Raw genomic sequence first — 21354 nt, 5'->3', positions numbered from 1 at the left:
GGAGTCAATGGAGCCGGAGGGCCTCGGCTTGGCCTCTCCATTTCCAATTCCAGCAGAAAGAATTGAACTCAGAAAGTTCACAAGGGGGACGTGCTGGGAGCCAGGGCTGGAGCGAGCTTTTAACATATCTTAGGCATTGCTGCCCTTTCTATTTCCACGTCACCTGCCCGTTAGCTTCCTAAGTCTGCTCATCCATCCACCAAAAAGAAAGAAAGATAAAGAAGAAAGAAAAAAAGAAAGAAAGAGAAAGGAAAGAAGGAAGGAAGAAGAAAGAAAGAAGTAGAGAAATAAAGGAGCCAAATGACACGAGAATACCTTCCAGGTGTGCTGAAGCTCAGGAGCTGGCTTGGGCTAACACGATTGGCTTCCCATGGTGCTTTGTGAGTGGTCCTTTATGAGTGAGGAGTGATTTGTGATTTTCTTTAAAGCCCTTAGCTTTGAAATCCTTTCAAGTTGTTATTTTATTTATTTATTTGAGAGTGGCAGACAGAAAGAGAAAGAGGCAGAGAGAAGGAGAGAGAATGGGTGTACCAGGGCCTCCAGCCACTGCAACTGGACTCCAGATGTGTATGCCCCCTTGTGCATCTGGCTGACATGGGTCCTGGGGAATTGAGCCTTGAACTGGGGTCCTTGGGCTTCACAGGCAAGCACTGAACCACTAAGCCATCTATCCAGCATGAAATCCTTTGAAGTTTTAAAAATCATTTGTTTCTTTTTTTTAGTAGGTTGGTTTATAACATTTATTAAAATAATGCTATGGGTTAATCGAAACAGCAAAGAACCAAAGAATTAAAATGCAAGTGATGAAAAAAAAAATCCCTAGCAGAGGTAACTTTCCCAAAATGTTTCAAGGTTGCTTTTTTCTTCTTTTTTCCTTTCTTTCTTTTTTTTTTGGTGTTTTGAGGTAGAGTCTTGCTGTAGCCCAGGCTGACCTAGAATACACTATGTAGTCTCAGGGCGGCCTTGAACTCACGGAACTCACAGCGATCCTCCCACCTCTGCCCCCCGAGTGCTGGGATTAAAGACGTGTGCCACCACGCCTGCATGCCAGGTAACTTTTTACACCTAATCAGTGCTTAAAATTGTCTTCAGTGACAGGCGTGGTGGCGGTACACACCTGCAGTGATTGACAGGATTGCAAGTTTGAGGACAGCCTGGGCTACAGAATGAGATTCTCTCTGAGCAGCAACCACGGTCATTCCTGCAGGCTCACGCACCTTCGTGTGGGATTCGTCATATTCATTATTTGGTTTATGACCTAAGAACAAAATAGTGAGCAGTACTCATCTCTTGATAATAAAGTGAAAATGGGTTCTTGTCCATAGGAATATGGACCTGTTTACTTACTGACTTTAATGGGATAGGGCCTTGCTCAGATCTTTGCTAACAAAACTGCTACCCGGACTGGAGAGATGGTCTACTGATTGAGGCACTTGCCTGCAAAACCAAAGGACCAGGTTTGACTCCTCAGGACCCAGGTAAGCCAAATGCACAAGGTGGCACATGCATCTGCAGTTTGCAGTGGCTGGAGGCCCTGGAATGTCCATTTTTTTCTTTCTCTCTCCCTCTCTCTCTAAAATAAATAAAAATAAAATATTTAAAAAACTTCTAACAGTCAAAACAAGCCTAACCTATCTCCTAGAGAAAAATGGACTCAGCTAGTTAGACTGGTTTCCCTAGATTTGACTATCTGGATAGAAGTGAAGAAAAGTGCTAACCAAAAGCTAAGGAATTTATATACACCTGGCTTTCGGCAGGTAACGATGGATGTTCGTGTATCCATTATTTATATCATCCAATGATAAAACTAATATAGGAAATGTATAATATAATATGACATAAAATATAGGAAATTAAGTCCCTTGCCCTAACATTTTCTGCAGTTTTAGGAAAAAAATTAACATAAAATTAAGGCAATTTGGGCTGGAGAGATGGCTTAGTAGTTAAAAAAAATTAAGGCAATTCCAATCGTCATCGAGATAGAGTGGAAGCTTGTCGTCTGCACAGACGATGATGACGTGGGTTATAAACAAAACCCCAAGCACTGGAGGCAGATGCAGGGACTTGGTGACAGTCACAGCAAGACAAGACTTCCCTGTGAGGCACCGTCAGCACTTTCAACCCTTAAGTGCCGAGGCTGAGCTAACAGATGATCTCCTTCCATCTCTCGTCCACTTTCATGACTTCTCTGATCATCAATATCTGGACAATAAGAACAGTTTCTGGTACTGAAATTAAATGAGAAGTCACTTGGCCACATACCTTTTCTGAAGCTTCCCAAAATTCAGTTTTGACACAGACTCACCTACTGCAGCATTGGTAACCTGACAGAGTGGGGCAAGGTCCCCACGTCACCTGGCTAACGAGAGACAAAGAGTCCGGATCTACACGACACTTTCAATCAACCCCAGCTTAGCTCAGCACCAATGACACGGTTTTCAGTAGGTGCCCAGCAGAGCCCTGTGCTACGGGAGAGCGGAGGCACGGACAGCTTCGTTTCCAGCCCACCGGTGGCATCTAGAAGGCTCTGCAGCCTCTTTATATTCTCACAGTGGCTTCTAGTGACTGGCTCAGCTCCTCCTCAGCGAGTTCCTTAGAGGGAGAAATGAGCGACTGAGGAGAGACAGAGCAAGCTTGGTGTTGGACTTTTCCGGGTGCCAGCTGGGACAAGTTTGTCCACAGCTGACAGAAGCCACATGCAGGGCACGAACAGACGCATAAACAGGGGGCCAGGCAAGGCTGGGGAGGGATTAATTAATTCTGACTTGAAGAGTGGACCGGCTGTGGGAAGAGGAAGGGTATTAAAGTGAAGTAAAAAAAATAAAAGAAATGCTTTATGTAAAACAAAACCAAACAAAACTTATGGTAAACAGAGGCCTCCCCACTCAAGCCATCGGCAGCTCTTGACTGCGCAGTGCTCACTCTTCTCCCAGCTGCATGGGTTCACTGGCTCCCCTGCGTGGAAGCCAAGCCCCTGGGCACCCACGAGGGAAGAAAAGCCGCAGCCTGGCTTCCCAGAGGCATGGCTCCTGGTTTGCACCAGCTACGGCACCACTCAGAGCTGGGTGACGCTGGGGCTGGGGAGCCTTATCTCAAAGGAACTCCCCGGGGTGCCCAGGGCAGCAGGGCAAGCTCTCTCCCTCTCCAGTAACTCTCTCTGCGGAGCTGGCTCCTGCATCCCAGAGGGGAGCTGAGAGGCACCTGAGCCTCGCGGGAGCTGCTGCAGGACGAGGCAGGAAGGCCTCAAAGGTCGGTGTGTGCACGCCTATCCCTCGAAGGAAAAGAGAGTAGACATTTTATTTAGTGTTTTTGTTTTTGTTTTTGGTTTCTCGAGGCAGGGTCTCACTGTAGCCCAGGCTGACCTAGAATTTCCTGTGTATTCTCAGGGTGGCCCTGAGCTTATGGTGATCGTCCTACCTCTGCCTCCTGAGTGCTGGGATTGAAGGCGTGCGCCCCCAAGAGTCAATTTCTTGCTGTAAATTGGCCAGCAGGAGAGTCTCTGCCCAACCACTGGGCTGCGAAGACACTGAAACCAACCAACCAGCTGAGCCCAACAGCTGGTTCCTGCAGCCTGCTATCTGCACATGGCTGGCATTTAGACGGTCCAGAGACTTGCTTATTCATGAACCTTCCTGCACTTCCCAGGGCCTGAAACGTCATCTCTGGATAGCAGGTAACACCACCTGCGCCAGCAGGCTGGAGGGATCCCTCCCGGGAAAGTAACAAGGCTGGCAGATTACTCTGCGTGCGGTTTGGTTCTGTGCGTCCCCCTCTCTGGAATGCCAACAGGTGGCCATAGCTTTGAGGGGTTCTGTCTGAAGAAGGCAAGGCTGTGGGGGTGGGGTTGCATGCAAGAGGCTCCCTCTCCTCAGAGCTCTCCTCAGGAAATTAACCTTGATCAAGCCCAGGAGGCGTCAGAGCAGGCAGAGGGGTCCGGGCGCAGGACAGAGCTGGTTTCCCAGGGCTGGTGGGAACCTGAGTCCCTGACCATGCAAGGACTGTAGCAGGCTCTAACAGACCCTGGTGACAGGAGATGACATTTCCCAATATGCCAGGGCCCTGGGCAGGGGCCATTGCCTGTCATGTTATTCCTTCCATAGCAATTGTATTATATTATATTCACTGCTCTACATTACAAAATGAGCCCAGTTGATCACTTTTCAACTTACCAAATTTCTCAAAATAAATGTATTCATTAACTGATTTTAATTCAACTCTTGTTACAATGAAAAGTAGAAAAACGCATACAGCTACCAAGGAGTATCGACCTCTTCCTTCATTATTTAATATGTTTTATATTTAATAATGTTAATTTATATTTCATAGTGGAACATTAAGACAAAGAAACCAAAGCATTATTTTTAGCACACAATATTATGGTCTTGAAATGTGAACGATTCTTTCAAAAGTTCTTCTGTATGTAATTTATTTCATGTTTTGAACTTTTTCTGACAATTATGCGGTATATAAAAGGATGTTCTTGGGCTGGAGGGATGGCTTAGTGGTTAAGGTGCTTGCCTGCAAAGCCAAAGTACCCAGGTTCAATTCCCCAGTACATACATAAGCCAGATGCACAAAGTGGCACATGTGTCTGGAGTTCATTTGCAGCTGCTGGAAGCTCTGGCATGTCCATTCTCTCTCTCACTCCCTCTCTCTCTCTCTCTCTCTCTCTCTCTCTCTCTCTGCCTCTTTCTCTCTGTCAAAACAAAAATCAATAAATATAGTTTTAAAAGGATGCCCTTAAGCATTTCTAAGGCATGGGTCATTTCATTAGTGAAGGTACCTTGGATATTCCCAAGCCCAGCACAGTGAAATACACAATAACACGAACTTTGGGTAGCCACTTGGCAGCATTTATAAACGTCAAAATTATTTATAACTTTTGACTGGAAGTCTCATTTCTAGGTATTTGCTAAGAAATGACTGTAGCCATGTGCGACAATTAGCAGAAAGATGGTTAAGTGGGGATTGGAACAACATAGTATAAGATTGTAAAGAACTCTAATGTCCAAAATTATTCCCTTGCCAAGTTAAAATGGTCCATGATATAATGAAATGCCAGGCAGCCACAAACAATTATATATGGCTCACCATTGTGTATGCCCTTATGGCATATTTTTATGATGAATTCAGATGGCAGAATTGATGAGATGGCCTTCCACCACCAGGTACATCATGTATGGATGTGTTGGCAGAATATTTGTTCTCCTCCTCCTCTTCCTCTTTCTTTTTTTGTAGGGTCTCACCAGGCTGACTGGGAATTCACTGCGTATTGTTGGGGTGACCTCAAATTCACAGTGCTCCTCTTAACCTGTGCACCCTGAGTTTTGATATTAAAGGTGTGCACCACCATACCCAGCTCTAGTTTTCTTTTTGGTTAACTGGGTCTTCTTCATTTTGCACCATGATCACTCAGTCTTAAAATAAGAAAAAAAAAATCTATGTCTAAAGCCATTTAAGACCATACATGTTAAAAGAAAAAGAGATGTAGATATGGATCATTCCATTTCTTTGGTTTACCAGTAGGGGAACGCATGGCAGTGACAGTTTTTCAAACTCTCCTTGTTTCGAGCCCTTGACGGAGGAGGAAGCTGGTCAGGCAGTTCGTTGGCTGACCTTGCTGTGGAGTTCAGTGTTTGCATCGCGATGAAGCTGGGATTTCGGCAGTGCATTTTCAGAGATCTTTCCTCCTCTCCGCCCTTTAAATTTTTTTGTTTATTATTTATTTATTTGAGAGTGAGAGACAGAGAAAGAGGGAGAGAGAGAGAGAGAGAGAGAGAGAGAGAGAGAGAGGGAGAGAATGGGCGCACCAGGGCTTCCAGCCACTGCAAATGAACTCCAGACGCGTGCGCCCCCTTGTGCATCTGGCTAAAGTGGGTCCTGGGGAACCGAGCCTCGAACCGGGGTCCTTAGGCTTCACAGGCAAGCGCTTAACCGCTAAGCCATCTCTCCAGCCCCTCTCCGCCCTTTAGAAGAAAGGATGCAAGCCCAGAAATGGCGGAACCCCAGCCTAGACCTCAGCCTTCTGTGCCTTCTGCTTTCACACACATGCAAAATGACACTGAGCGCCACGGGCTGCACGGCACTCTCTGTTGGTGCCCTCACCTCTGCGTGCTTAAGTAGACATCCTGTGACAGAAGGGGTGTCGACCCTGCGGGCCTGCGTCGCTGGAGGACAACTCTTCTTTGTTCTCTTCAGCCACAAATGAAGTTTGAATGGGACCTTCCCGCTCCCTAGCTTGGTTACAGTTTCAGTATTAGCTGCAACATAAACTATGGAGGCCCCTGCTTTATTATATTTTTCTAGTCCTTACTTTTGTAACTTGTAAAGAAATGACCAACTTTTAGAATAACAAGTAACATCCCATGGTGAAAAAGCAAACATTTCGTAAAGCTTGTTGAATCATCCTAGGGTGTCCAAAGCATTAGCATTACCACATCCTTTCTAGCAAGCACTCTGGACATGTGTGGTCCTGACGTGTGCAAGCAGACCCTTTATCGGATGGGGCCAAACTGTTTTGTTGGTTCCCAGGCTTCTTAAGACCTTTGGCATGTTCCAGATCTCACAGATCTAGCACATGATCTTAGCTTAGGGCATAAAGGACTCCTTTACTAACAAACTGGGCAACTATTCACTCACAGCCATGAGGTTTTTATTTTTTTTTTTTCATTTATTTATGAGAGAGGAAGAGAGAGAGAGAGGGGAGGGGAGGGAGAAAGGCAGATAGAGAATGGGCACACCAGGGCTTCCAGCCACGGCAAATGAACTCCAGACACACGTGCTCCTTGTGCATCTGGCTTTTGTTGGTCCTGGGGAGTTGAACCTGGGTTGCAGGCAAATGACTTAACAGCTAAGCCATCTCTCCAGCATCCCCCCCCCCTTTATGCTTAAACATTTGTCACCTGGAATTTAACTTTAATGTGCTTTATCCATCCTTAGTTAACCATCTTCCTGAGCACCAATCACTGAAGAAAGAGTTTGGTTCTGAGGACGAAAGGAATCATGTGCTATTTACCACTGCATCCCAAATGCTTGTGCCAAACATGCTGTCTCTCCGTAGCATAGCTCTGTTAAGCAAATGCTGACTAAGTGAAGACTTCTAGCTTGTTCCCCTGCCCCTGGCTTCCACAGACCTCCTGTCGACACTGGTTACATCTCTGTCAGTAAACACAAGTCTCCTCTGGAGGTGGCAATACATGCCAAAGTTAACAGTTGTAGGTGATTAGAAAAGGAAAAAAAAAAAGGAACTTCTGGCCATTGAGCTGATGCAGGAAATGAACAGCTGCTCTTAGAGTTCTTTTGGCTGTGTGCAAGTGAGAAGAACTTTGTGAGCAAAAGAGCCACGTCTGTGGTTTCGGCTCCCATGCTCCAAGGAGCTGCCCTCCAGAGGGCCTCTGCCCATGACTGGCTGGCTTGCCTTGCCTGGCTGGGCTGGGGGTGGGGCAGACTTTCCACTCATTCTCTAACAGAAGCTCAATCGCCTAAAGCCAGAAGACACTTTATGTCATATTTCAAGAAAGTGATTAAAAATAAGATAACTTCCCCATCCATCAGCTGAGAGTCAGGGTCCCTGAGTCTATGTCTCATGAACAAGATGGGAAAAGTATTAGCTAAAATTTCCTAACCATCCTCCTGGAGCTGTTCAACATTTTATACACACACACACACACACACACACACACACACACACACTCCATAATGACACCTTAAAAGTAAGCTTTATTTTGTACCAATTTCCTAAACGTGAAAGGATTAAAGCAAAACGTGTGGATGTGAGGTCACAGGAGAACATGGCCCCTTGATCACTGGTCTTACTCCCAACATAAAATTCAGACATTCAAAAAGTCACCACTGGAGAGACTACTTAGTGGTTAAGGCACTTGCCTGCAAAGTCAAAGGACCCAGCTTCAATTCCCCAGGACGCACATAAGCCAGATGCACATGGCACATGCATCTGGAGTTGGTTTGCAGTGGCTAGTTGCCCTGGCACACCCATTCTTTCTCTCCCCCTCTCCCTGTTCTCTATGTCACAAATAAAGAAAAAAATATTTTTTAAGTCCTTACACGGTAGAAGAGAAGGAAGCAATGTATTTGTTATCTCTTTAGGCCACGCTGTACTTTTTCAAAGGTAAGGTAAATTTAACGATTTTTTTGTATGAGAATTTACATTTCATATAATACATTTCCATATTAATTTTTCAAATTAGAAGAGGGAAGCTAAGAGTAAATGTAAGAGAATGATATAAGAGGCTTTGTTGGGTTTAGAGAAATTCCAACTTATGTGGGGACAATCACATATGCGCGCCTGTGCTTCCGATGTATGAAAGTTGTGATTTGTGATTTTTATGATACTGTCTCTCAATCCATGAAACGTGCATCTGAGGGTGAGCTTGGGGTGTATTTAAGATATGCTACTGAGTGCAAAGATCATTTCAGAAATGTTTTTAATTTGATTTCCATATTTCTGTCTCTACCCTACGTTATGTTGGTGTGTTATTTTGGGAAAAGGCTGAATGCACCCATGTTTGGGAAGTTTGCACATTTTAGTGAGACAGAACGACAGGTGAAAGTAAGCCACACATGCAGGGTTCATCCTCCCAGCATCATTCTGTGGACGTTGCTTCATACACCAGCTATAATAATCAGAATACAACTAGAAAAAACAAAAAACAAAAAACAAGGGGACCTTTTAAAGCACTGCATCTGTAAATAATAATAATGGAAGTATGTGTATTTTATCTTTTCCCCCTTGGGACACTAGAAATTAGAGATTTTTTTTTCTGTATTTCATACCGCACTGGAATATGTTAAATTTATAGTTTTGTTTTTTGGGGACTCTGGTCTTGGGTCACATTCTGGGCCTCCCTAAGTATCTGCATTGTTAGGCTCCTTTTGTTGTGCTGTTTGAAAAGAAAATGAGGATCTCCAACATCATTTATTCTGGAAACAAGCGCCCAAGTGTGTTTAACAAGGAGCATCAAGGATGCACCTTCTGCCCACTGCTTTGAAAATCCCAAATCTCCTTTGCAAATAGAATTGTTATTAGGTGCGACTGGATCAAAAAGTAACAAGTTTTTGTCAAAGTCTTTAGCCCACAGTCTCCCCTGCTCTTCCAGATGAACCCTGTTGTGCCTGGATTAACCCCTGAGATCCTGCTATTGTTTCCCTCCATTACATTTATCCTCATGTCCTCCATTGTCTTTGCTTTCATGATCAGGGGCACACCGCGGAGAGCTTACCCCAGGATAAGCTTCTCTAGCTTGGAGCATCTATTTGGGCTTCTTTGACATTTGTCCCCTTTCAATGTAAACAACCATCTGGAATCCAATAACCTTGTCAATAGAAATCATTAACGTTAAGTACTATGCAGATCTTGTAAGCAAAGGCCAGAGATATCACATTCCTTGTGTGAAACTTAAGGCTGGCAATGTCTTAATGGTCTTTTGATCCAAATTGGAAAGATGTTAGCATACAAGAACCATGTCCATTTTAATATGAATTTAACACATATGTAATGTCTCCAGAGCTTATCAAAAAATAGTCACTCTTAATACACTCTGTTCCTTCACTGTCTACCAAATCTAACCAGACTGGGAGATTGCATGCATTTAATGTAAATGCGTTGTCAGGGCAATGGATTGAAACAGACACAATAAACATAATTTTAGGCTGTCTGCAGATAGAAATAATTTTATCCCGACCTTCAGTTCTTGCTTCTCTCCACACACCTGTTTCTGACTTGTTTCAAGGGAGATTTGACATTGATTATGGCTTTGTTCATAAGCCAGTGAACTGCATTCTGGGGAAGAATGAGAGTGAAACTAGTGATATTACTTTTTCCTAGATATGGCATGACAAAGAATGCATGCCATGAGTATTCTGTGATGTCATGACTAAGTTTCCTGGCTGACTGGCCAGCATTCAGTGGATGGTGAAGATCTAAGACAGCCTTGCCAACCTCATTGCATGAGCCCCACTCTACCATTGACAACGTGAGTCTCACCTTGGCAAAAGCTTGCAACCTTTCAGAGGAAATCAGTCATCTTATCACAATTATGTGAAAATACTTATGATCATGGAATCTTGAGACACTGAGTTATTTGCAGTTTTCCAGTGGTTAGAGACTTTCCCCCATAAAAGCACTGACCATCCAGGTCTCACATTCTCTCTGGAAATGATTCTCAAGTGCAAATGTATAGTCGAGGAGCTAACGGTAAGGACCAGGCAGTTCCTGGGAAAGGAAAAATAAATATTTTGACTACTTGTTGAATTAATGGATAATCCTAAAGGAAAGTATTATTCTGCAGTCTACAAAATGAATCTGTCTATACATGAATTTTGACTTTTCCACTTTTATCAAAGAGAACATTCACTGTTTGGGGCTAGGAACAGAGCTAGCTGTATGAGTGGTGAAGGCTAAACTCTTTTAGTCAGAATGACAGCCAGATGTCAATAGCAGAAAATTAAATCAAATGCAGGGTCCTTCTAAAGGTGGGGCCCTGCGTGACAAGACAGCTTTGGTCCATGCCAATCTGAGAAGTTTTCAGTGGCATGTGCTTAAGGGGTCCAAGGGATGCCCGTTTCCTACCTCAGATGCCGGGGGCCTCCTCTGTAGGTTCCCCGGGGAGTCGCAGGCACAGGGACACAGCAGGGAGACTCAGTATCCCCTTCCACGACTGCTAGGCTCAAGGGCTGTCCACTCCTGCTGCAGAGGGTGGCCTAACCTGAGTCGCACGCCTCCTCAGAGCGCTGCGCCCCAGCCCGGTTTCAGAACCCCATGACTGTCCTGCAGGCTGTGTGTGGGAGGGATGGAAAGAACTAACCTGGCAACAGACAGAGCAGGAAGGAGAGTCAAAAAGAAGGGAGGAGAAGAAAAATGTTGTCACATGTTTGAGTGCAGGGTTCAGATGGACATCCGTAAGGTGTCTGGTCATGGAGTGTGACTGGATGGTCTTGCTCATTCTCCTGTATGGGGCTGTGTTCAGTCAGGAGGAAGAGGATGGGACGATGAGGAAGAGGCTTCCAGAATCCCATGAAGAAACATCAGTGCTGACAGGAATAATCTGTCCGAAGCATCTTTCTAATTAAAGCATTCTAAATTATTCTAATCTTATTCAAGTGCCATGCTGCTGAAGAAAATGTAAAAGAAATGTGAAGAAAATATAAAAATATAAATGTAAAGCAACTGGCAAGGATAATAAAGAAAATAATCATTCATTGCCTCACAAATCAGAAATGATTCTGCTCTTTTGTGCATGCATTTATAAATTATGTTTCTGTTAGTAAAATTGGTATCAGGCTAGATGTAAAATGCTACTTTAGCATAGCAATAGGAATGGCTACGTTTCCATACCAGCAAATATTTACCTACATCTCTATTTTAATGGCCTGCCACTGTTCTCTCAGAGATGTGTTAATTCCATATTTTTATATTTTCACTGTTGATTTCCTTTAGTTGTTAGGAATAGGAATAGTTGAACATGCTTGTCTGTATATGTACAATTTATAATTGTGCTTCCTGGTACTTATAGTGAGTAGATTCCTAAAAATAAAATGCCTGTGTTATAGCATGTACATATCTTAAAGACTTTACACATAATTAATTTTCACTGCAATCAACAATTTCACTTGCAGGGCGAGTCTGCTCTGGGCCATGTTTACATGGTTACTATTTTTTTTCAAGATGTTTTAGGTGAAAATGTTAGTATTTCATTCTAATTGCATTTTAAAAATTCTCAGTAAGGTTATTCACCTCTCTCAATTCTTAACTAGACAGTGCACATAAAGTGAAAATTCTCATTGCTTTTTTTTTTAAAAAAAAAACTTCATTATCAGGATGTCTTCATTTGCAGGAGAAAATTTAAATCACTGAGCTTCTGAAACAATCTAAGAAAACAGTATTTTAAAAAGTTTGAATTTGTATATGAGCTTAAAGTATTTATAACATGTCAAGGCTTTGATCATGAGACTATCTTCTAAAAACTATAACAGGGGACAGGGAGGTGGATCCATGGGTAAAGTACTTGCCATGTGTTTCAGTTCCCTTTGTGTTGCTGTAGCAAAGCACCCAACCCAAACAGCGGATGAGAGGAAATGAGTTATCATGGCTTAGATTGTCTTGAAGGGAAGCTTCATGATGGCAGGGGAAAGCATGGCATGAGCGAAGGACGGACGTCACCTCTGCCACAGCAGGTGGGAAGCAGCAGTAAGAGAGTGAGCCTGACTATAGTAAGGGGAAGCCGGCCACGGCACCCATAGCTACACCACCAACAATGCACTTCTAGCAAGGCTCCACCTCCCAAACTGTGAGCAGCTGCTGACTGAGCATTCAGAATATCCGAGTTTATGGGGGACATCTAATTCAAACTACATACCATGCAAGATTGAAGACCTGAGTTTGGATTCTCAGACCTGTGTAAAAATTTTGAGGATGGTGATGTGTGTCGTTAAAGCCTTGTGCTGGGAGATGGAGACAGGCACACCGTGGGCTCACCGGCTAGCCAGTGTAGAAGAACCAGTGCGCTCTAGATGTACTGAAAAACCTTGTCCTGAAGAATACATGAAAGCCAGCAAATAAAACATTGAACATCAAATTGTAGCCTCCACATACATGCACATGTACACATGCATGTGCACCTGCACACACATGTGCACACATATGATGTCGGACATAGACAGGGCCCTAGGTTAAAGCAAACCTAAGCTGTCTGACACGGAGGCCCCAGACTATGGAGAGGTTGTAGCAGCCTGAACTGTTGGTCATATCTCGGGGACCCGACTGGCAGGGGAGCTCCTCCCCCCATTCTCGGGGGTTGTGGTGAGCCAGGATCCTCCCCCCATTCTTGGGGGGGTCACAGTGAGCCTGGGCCCCCAGAAAAAAATCTCAGATCCAGAGATTGGCAGGAAGTAAGGCCACTCCCTCTCCAAGCATGGGATACCTGGACATTCAGATGACTTAGGCTCTGCCCATAACCCTGTGGCCTTTGGCCAGTTGTCTAGGAAACTCCTTATATGGTATCAGCCAGAATCGTTGCAAAGCCCATCCCCCAGCACCATTGCCTACATTCCTGAATGTATGTCTCCATATGTTAATTAGGCATCAGCAAGCAGCCTTGTACATCCAATCCCCTTAGGACCCTCAGCTGCTTATAAACCCATTTCCCTGACAATAAACTGAGAGCTGTTCACAGAAACTGACTCCCAAAAGTGATCCTCACTTGCTCACCACCATGGTTGCCTGGTACACTTTTGGGGAACCGTAGCCAGCCCAAGGACCCAGGAACCCACAATATGGAAATGCAGACACACCACCCATAGACACATACGTGCACAACACTGTAAAAGCTATAATACAGGTATACTAATAGATTGCACTGAAATTGGGGATTTATTTTGGAGTGAAAATGTAACATAAGCTCTGGAAATTAACCCACACATACTCAAGATCCAACATAGGTATTGAACATGCATTCAAGTAAATGATGAGTTATCATTAAAAGTTAATCTCATGGGCTAGAGAGATGGCTTAGCAGTTAAGGCACTTGCCTGTGAAACCAAAAATCCATGTCAATTCTCCATGTCAATTTCAATCCCATGAAAGCCAGACAAAGGTGATGCAAGCACAAGGTTGCACATGCCCGCTAGGTGGCGCAAGTGTCGAGTTTGATTGTTGTGGCTGAGGCCCTAGTGTACCAATTCTCTCTCTCTCTCCCTCTCTCTTTCTCTCGCTCTCTAAAATGAAAATAAAAAAAAAAAAAACAATTTTAAGAACCTTTGGCTAAACTCGAATTAAGGATAATGAGCTGTGTGAAACATTGTAAAAATACACAAGTTCATGGCAATCTACTGGTCATATGATGATTTGAATCTGAAAGGCAGCAAGTGAGTCTGGGCAGAATGCTCATCCCAGGGTTCTTCGCTGTCTCTGCTGTGGCTTTGAAGGCTTCTTTCCTCCTGATGTAGTAGTGAATTACCATGTGCAGCATTTTCAATCACTTTTGTCAATTTTTGCAATCTTTGGAAAGATTGATGCATGGGAGATACTTGTTTTAGCACTACTCCAGTGAAGAACCTTCCAACTGTAGTGTGTTCATCGTCACAAAGAGAAGAAACGAGCAGGCTCAGGGCGTGGCTGTCTGCCCTTCACCCCGGGGGCCTGGGATGCTCACTCATTCACACAGAGATGCCTCTTTCAGCGTGACCAGCATTTGGGAAGAAGCAGCTCACATTTTCTCTGGGAATGGACTTCTACAGTCTGGATGACTTGCAGGATCCTGACTCTCCGCTTTCATGGTAATGACTGGGTTTGTATGGACAATTCCATTGGTCAGTGGCAGCCAGATAGATATGGAATGAGACAAATGAAAAAGGAAACTGTTTCTAGTAAGCTGTGTGGAGACACATGCATTTAGCAGAGAAGACCCCCTCTGGAAGGAAGATTAGCTGTCATCCCTACCTCTATACCCTGTAAATTCACTGAGAAACAGGCTTTGTGTGCACCCGTGTGGTGTAGAATATGCTGGGTGACTGCAAGCGGGACTCAGCACCACCGTGAGCAGGACATGGGGAGAGGATGCCTATGTGAAGGGAGAGGGTGCCGAGTGCAGGGGTGTGAAACTGGGCAGATGGCTTAGCAGTTAAGTGCTTGCCTGTAAAGCCTAAGGACCCCAGTTTGAGGCTTAATTTCCCAGTACCCACGTAAGCCAGATGCACAAGGGGGCACAGGCATCTGGAGTTCATTTGTAGTGGCAGGAGGTCCTGATGTGCCCATTCTCTTTCTCTGCCTCTTTCTCTGTCTGTCTGTCAGTCTCAAATAAATAAACAAACAAAAAGAGAGTGCAGGTGTGAAGGGGGAGGGCAGAGAGTGCAGGTGTGAAGGGGGAGCCCCCACATGTAGCCACAGCAGCAGCCTCTAGACTGCAAGCCGGCAGGTGTATCACGCTAAGAACAGAGGTTCACGCCAGGGACGTAGAGCGTGAGATGTGGAGAAGAGGGAACAGGGAGCAACACTGTTCCCAAGCACTGCCTGGCTGGGGCTGGCTGCCTGGTCTTCTTCCTCGCTCCTTGTTTGCGGTGAGATGATGAGATTAAATTACGATGCTGGTCATCTACCCTGCTTTCCTGTCCCTTTGGCTCACCAGCATTTCACATTTACGCAGAGTACAGGAGACCAAGGAGAGAGATGGCGCACTCAGTGCCTAAACCCAGGCTGATGTTCCCCGGTCCCTCTTCCGACATGGCTCTTTTCTGATTCCCCAAGTCTCAATGTACTTAGTGGTAAAATAAGTGGGAAGCCATGTTAACTTCTTAAAATGAATATGATGATTTTATAACCGTAAGAAGAAAAACATTGAACAAAATACCTATAAAATAAGTGTTCAACAAACATTAGCCATTGTTGGGTATGCAACTTTAAAATAATCAGTTTCCCTTCTTTGGGTCCAAAGCTAAACTCTTATTCTGAAACAATTTATCTATGAAGTATTCATTATCAACCTAAAATTACATTTGCAAATTATAATTGGCACCCTAAGGGAGAAGTGTTCTAGAATACTTTATGTATTTATATGCTGTTTTTGTATAAAACAGCTCTATTTATTCCCCATTCTGTCTCTGTATTATCCCTCAGAAAGACAGAAATTTCTTTAAAGGAGGGCTTTCCTCCTAATTTTCATATCATGTCTTTAAATGATTTTGGTGGGAAACTGCCCAAGATTAAGGGCTATCTCCGTGAACTGTTTGTGTGTGTGTGTGTGTGTGTGTGTGTGTGTGTGTGTGTGTGTGTGATTTACTGACTGAATTAGATAATTAGGCTGTATATTTGGATGGGCCACACAAAATGGTTTATTGTCCCAGATGTGCCGAGGTAACGTTAAATATAAGAGAAGCATATATTTTAAGTGTTTAGTTAACTGGAGTTGGGGCCACTCATACGCCCCCACACCAGAAAACCATTGATTATGTGGGCCACCCTTAGGAGCAGTATCACATCTTACAGATTGATGATCCTTGCCTTCTATATATTTCTGTTGCTTTTACATAAAGATCATTAGGCAGAGATGGCTCTGAGCTCAGACCTAGGTAAATCTTTCAATGGGAAGCTCAGGCAGCCTGCCTTAGAATGTTATACTACGGTATTTAATGGTATTACCTTCTAGGCTATGAAGTAAGGAATAAATTATTTGGGGAAATCTAATCAATGATGCTATAAAAATTAATTGCAAGAGACCAGGCTCATTTAACATTTGCACTATAAAGATGGTAAAGGAAGGAAAATACAGCTAGTGCCCGCGGAGGGTAAGTATGTCAATAACCGTCAAGTGACCAGTAAGGATTTCCAAGAACACAGGGAATTTGCCTAGGCTTACTTCTGTGGAAAGTTGTGAATGTGAAATAGTTTTGTGAGATGAGAATATGACTTAAGATGCTTTGCTGGGCTTCTGGTGTGGTTTGAATCCAGAGTGCCTTTCACAGGCTCCTGCTTTGAACCCTGAGTCCCCAGCTCATGGGGTGTTTTGAAGGCTGTGGCGCCATGAGAGGGTGGGGCCTGGCAGTGGGAGAGGGCCCCTGGGGATGGACCCCTGAAGGTGACATGTACCTCTGGCTCCTGGTCCACCACCACGTGAAAAATTCCTCCCTAGGAAACAGATGGATCGTACCAACCCTACCGTCTCTGCCATGATGGACTGCTCTGAAACAAATGGCAAAAGGCAGCTTTCTTCCTTAAAATTCCTTTTCTTTGTGTGTGTGTGGGGTGTGTTTCAAGGTAGGATCTCACTCTAGCCCAGGCTGACCTGGAATTCACTATGTAGTCTCAGGCTGGCCTTGAACTCACAGTGATCCTCCTACCTCTACCTTCCAAGTGCTGGGACTATAGGTATGTGCCACCACACCCGGCTTCTTCAAATTGCTTTTGTCACTATAAAGGAGACCTCTTACCTCTACTTACTGCTGGTATTAATATTGCAGCTGTTGCTTTGGTCCATGTTTTCACTCACGTTGGGCAGGAGTATACCATTCCATACAGCAAGCTTCGAGAATCTGCTTCTACTTGGGTCCCCCAGACAGGTAGACAAATGAAGATCAAAGGGAAAACTATAAGAAAAAAATCATTTCTGGTTTTCTCACACTTTTAGTCATAGTTCCTAATATATTTTTCTAAGTGTTCAAAGTGAGGTTTATCAAATATGTATGCATATCAAAAGAAACAGGATATGGGGGATTTTGTTTGTTTTGTTTTGTTTTTTGAGGTAGGGTCTCACTCTAGCTCAGGCAGATCTGGAATTCACCATGTACCCTCAGGGTGGCCTCGGACTCGTGATGATCCTCCTACCTCTACCTCCCAAGTGCTGGGATTAAAGGCGTGCACCACCACGCCCAGCAAGGGATTTTTTTTTTTTAAATAAAACTCCACCATGCTGTTGGATTGGGATTTGAAGCCCTTCTTTACATACTGCATGTGATCTTAAGAAAATGAGACATGATGCTTTAGGGTTTCATCATGTTAATACAATTAAGTGGAGGGACTTGAAGAGCCCTTCCATGACTAAGCAATCCTAATAGTCATTAGTTTTTGACTGAGGCCATTTTAACAGGTGACTTCTTTTTATTATATCTATGAGTAAGTTCTCCCATCAAGTCTATAAGATGTAAATTTGCTTCTGTGGTCAATAAAGGTACATATATAATGTTAAAAGGGGATGAAAGGAAATGATTAATGTGAGGCTCATGAGTCACAGACCTACTGGAATGATTTCCCTGCTCAGGATTCTGTCTCTGCTTCTCTTGCCTTCAACAAAGCAGAGATCTGTCCGTAGTCCAGAAATTCCAAAGCCCTCCACACCCCATCCAGTGTCTCCTTCATCTTCCCCAGACACCCCACGATCTTACCCGTTGCACACAGTGGGGGTCCTTGTACTCTCTAACAGGAACCCTATGCTTACAGCTCCCACCAAGCCTGTGCCTCAATCTGTTTTCTTTCCCTAGAAATTTCTTTCTCTTTTCCCATGGAAAGAAGATATGAGTTATCAGCAAGACTGGGGGCTCTGAGAACTATCCTCATCCCAGAGGTCCAGTGAACTGTTTGCCTTTGACAGTCATACAACTGTATGTTTCCTTTGTCATGCAACAATATTACTATCATGGTCTTACAGAATGAGATGCATGAGATTCTATTTTCTCTATGAGCTTTCAGATGCCTTGAAGGCCTTTCAGAGCTCATTAAATGTGTATTGAACTGAAAGTGAATGGAATGCCAGTGACTCGAAACTGTTTATGTAATGGGTATGCATACTTCTCTGGTTTAAATGTTTTCTGAAGTTCATATTGATTGTGAATATATCATAAAATATTGATCAGTTTCAACTTCTCTCCTTCTGCCTCATGCAAACATCCAGTAATGTGGTGTGACTATCTCAAAAGAAAAACTGCATACTCACCTAAGAATCTGTGTGTAAGGGCTTTGGAAATTGTAGACACAATACTTAAACTAGTTAGTATGATGGAGACAATTTTAAGTATAATGTTGACTTCCATAACCACAGCTATTTCTCCTTCCTCTGCCATGGAGATAATTTTATTTCTTGAGTTTCCAGAAGTTTCCCTCTTGCATGGTGGAACATCCCTTCCTACTTGGTGCAAGGCCCAGCCACCAGCCAGGTGAACACATGCTCTCCACTTTTCCTGGGGAAAGAATGTTCCAGTCCATCGGCTGCTGGAAGGGTGGAAAGTAGAAAGTGTACTTCCTGAACTGGAGGAGAAAGCTGGCGAGACTCCCACGTGGGCTGTGGGCAGGACCATGCAGCTTCTCATTGCTGCTTATAGTGCAAGGGAAAGAAGGGAAACGGAGGGAAGGCTCACTGGTGAAACCAAGAGATGGTGCATAGTTTGACTAGATGGCCCCCAATATATTCAGTGCTTTTTTGTGTTTTTTGAGGTAGGGTGTCACTCTGACCCAGGGTGACCTGGAATTAACTACGTAGTCTCAAGGTGGCCTCAACATCACGGTGATCCTCCTACCTCTTCCTCCAGAGTATGCTGGGATTAAAGGTATGCACCACCATGCCCAGCTCAGTGCCTGCCTGCAAAATGTCTATATATATATGACCTAGCATGGTGATACACACCTTTAATATCTATTTATTTATTTATTTGAGAGGGAGGAGGAATCAGTGTGTGAGGGAGAGAGAGAGAGAGGGAGAATGGGCATGCCAGGGCCTCCAGTCACTGTAAACGAATTCCAGATGCATGAGCCCCCTTGTGCATCTGGCTTACATGGGTCCTGGAGAATCAAACTGGGATCCTTTGGCTTTGTAGGCAGATGCCTTAACTGCTAAGCCATCTCTCCAGCCCTATTCAGTGTTTATTAGTTTGTAGTTTGCATCTACAGCCACCTGGAGGTGGTGTCACTGGGCAGATCTTAGGGTCCAGCCCTGAGGTGTGGTGGTGGGTTTGAGATTCCAGTCTAAAGACATGCAAAGTGCCTGAGCTCTGCCTGGAGCTCCTGAGGTGGGCTGTGCTGTGCAGGGTGGCTTTTGGCTTGTGCTTCTCTCTCTCTGCTGGGACCTGTGAAGGAAGGCCAGTTTCTTATGCCATTATGGAACTTCCTCTGGATCTGTAACCTTAATAAACCCCTTCCTCTATAACCGTGCCTAGTTTGGAAGCTCATCTCAGCAAACCTGATGTTGTCTGTCTACAGATGGGAATCTTCAGTTTTGAAAACCCCCAGACTTTCAGATAACAAATTACTATGTTACTTTTCTTGTTGCTGTGACAAAATACCTGGTGTAAGGAATTTAAGAGAGGAAAAATTCATTTTGGCTCACAGTTTCAGAAGATGTAGTCCACCATGGAGAAGAGAGTGTGGCAGAAGAGAGCCGGAAGCAGAGAGAATGCTTGCTTGGGCTGGCTTTCTGTTCCCCAGCCCATGGCTTGATTACACATGGCTCCAGAGGTATGTTTCACTACTATTCTAGAGAGATGAACCATGACAGATGCTTGAGATAAAAGTTGCTCTAGGATAAAGATAGGTCTAGAGTCCTGTCTGGAAAACTGCCTTCTAGGCAGATACCTCATGTGGCTGTCAAGGTTGATCTCAGTTTCTCATTGACCATCAGCAGAAAATCCCAAGTTTCTTCTCTGTGACTCTATCCTGGGGCTTCCTACTTGTTTTCATAGTAGCAGATTTGATTCAAGAAAAGATATGATATGTAACCTACAGTGTTTCCTCTGACCTCACCTTGTGTGTCAGTAATTTTTCTTGTGGTTGTGACAAAATACCTGAAAAACTAATGGAAGGAAGAAAGGGTATATTTGCTCTCAGTTTTAGGGGATGCCATCCATTACAGCAACAGGAGTGGCTAGCTGTGGTAGCCGGAATGTAAGGCAGCGGGTCTCATGATATACAAGGTCAGGAAGCAGAGAGGTGAGTGCTGGTGTTCCATTATTTCCTCTTTTTCATTCAGTTCATGGAAGAGTACCACCACATTCAGGCTGAGTCTCCCTTCCTCAACTAAAGAAGCTCACTCACAGACACAACCGAGGATGACTCCTAGGTGATTCCAAGATCAGGCATCAGCCCTTGGGAGTCACACACTGTATTTCCTACAGTACTACTGATTGGTTACACATTTTATTCTATCCGGAGCTGTCAAACCCAGGAGGTGAGGGTCTCTGTGGGTCTTCTTACACGCCAGCTACCAACGTGAGTTCATAAGTATTGTAGGTTTATACCACTACCTTTTAAGATGATAAATTATTCAGGGATGAATAACTAATATACAAGGCAATCAATCTGTAAGATGCTGGTTGTTATTAATGAATCTAAATAAAGGATGCTAGTGCTTCCTGGCTCCCCTGCACATGAAGTACCATAGCTCAAAGGACGCAAAGGGCACACAATGGCACATGTTTCAGGGAAGAACTCAAGTTGGAGTGGTGTTCTTGGAACCTCAGGATCTGGGCATACATCTGTGCCCTTCTCTCGCTGGTTCATGATACATTTTTTATTTTTGAAAGTATTTATTTATTTATTTGAGAGAAAGAGAGAGAGAGAGAGAGAGAGAGAGAGGGAGTGACTGAGAGAGAGAGAGAGAAAATGGGTGCACCAGGGCTTCCAACCACTGGAAACAAATTCCAAATGCATGCACCACCTTGTGCATCTGGCTTACACGGGTCCTGGGGAATTGAACCTGGGTCCTTTGACTTTGCAGGCAAGTGTCTTAATTGTTAAGCCATCTCTCCAGCCCCTATTTAATTTTTTAAAATTTATTTATTGACGAGAGAGAGAAAGAGGGGGGACAGAGAGAGGGAGAGAGAGAGAGAGAAATAACCTATACTCCAAGGCCACCAGACGTT

The sequence above is a fragment of the Jaculus jaculus genome, chromosome 3 (genome assembly GCF_020740685.1).
Source record: "Jaculus jaculus isolate mJacJac1 chromosome 3, mJacJac1.mat.Y.cur, whole genome shotgun sequence".
Classification (NCBI taxonomy): domain Eukaryota; kingdom Metazoa; phylum Chordata; class Mammalia; order Rodentia; family Dipodidae; genus Jaculus; species Jaculus jaculus.
Note: the sequence above shows the minus strand (reverse complement) of the source record.